Below are 896 nucleotides of genomic sequence, written 5' to 3'. Positions count from 1 at the left end.
TGAGAAGTTTTAACAGAGAGGACAGTCAGAGAGCTGCGGCACAGGACTGGCTGTGGAGGAGACAACCCAAAAGTGGTATGTGTGAACAAGCTATAAGGAAATATGCTGCTTTCTCAAGTTCATACAAAACGAAATAAAGTTTGACCAGTGATATGCTTAGTGGGTGGATGAAGCTGCTCCTGAAGCCAAAGACTATTCAGTGGGAATCTTAGACCCAATGGTGGGCTACTTCTCCATGACTTGATCCTGAGTGGCCCCCACAACCCCCACCAAACAGACAAGGTATTGTAGTGCTGGTTACATTGATGATGGCTTCTCATAGTTCCCTTCTAGACAAGGAAATAGCAGTGGGTGTTCTGGATACAATTTTATCCTCCTGTGGTAAATAAAATGGCTCCAGTATAGCTGGGTGGTGTTGTGCATGCCTTTAATCTCAGCCCTAAGAGGCAGAGCAGCAGAGGTAGCTGGATCTCCTTGAGTTTGAGGCCAAGCCTGATTTACAGGTTCTAGACCAGCCAGAGGCACACAGTATGATCCAGTCTCAACCAAAACCAAAACCAAAATAAAGAAATAACAACAACACAGAGCTACAACAACAACCTTCCACCCCACAGGGGTTCCTGCACTGATACTGAGGAATTTGGTCACACAAGCTGCCCTCTTTCTCCAAGCTCAAACTAGCATCAGAAGAGCAACAGATCCAGGATGTGTGAGTGATAGAGAAGTTTGTTGCTTCCTGGCTGGTGGGTTAGGGGTGCTCTGTGGTGTAGAAGACAAAGAAGGGCCTCTCTGTGAAGAACCTCTGAGTGAAATAAGCCATAACGGGAGGTTCCTCTGCCCTGGTATCCGGAGCTTATACCTGATACCACAAGTAAGTAGGATTTCTCACCAAGCTG

At 46.7% G+C, this 896-nt stretch overlaps 1 long non-coding RNA gene across 1 annotated transcript in view; it reads left to right on the top strand.

The window, feature by feature from the left end:
• The first annotated feature begins 782 nt into the window (after positions 1-782).
• LOC114629638 overlaps positions 783-896 on the top strand; it is a 2379-nt gene continuing 2265 nt past the window's right edge. Inside the window, exon 1 of the long non-coding RNA XR_003712698.1 lies at positions 783-871. This is a non-coding gene — a long non-coding RNA (uncharacterized LOC114629638). The remainder of the gene's footprint in view (positions 872-896) is intronic.

This window comes from Grammomys surdaster, unplaced genomic scaffold (genome assembly GCF_004785775.1).
Source record: "Grammomys surdaster isolate TR1022 unplaced genomic scaffold, NIH_TR_1.0 313, whole genome shotgun sequence".
Classification (NCBI taxonomy): Eukaryota; Metazoa; Chordata; class Mammalia; order Rodentia; family Muridae; genus Grammomys; species Grammomys surdaster.
This window is presented reverse-complemented; position numbering and strand designations above follow the sequence as displayed.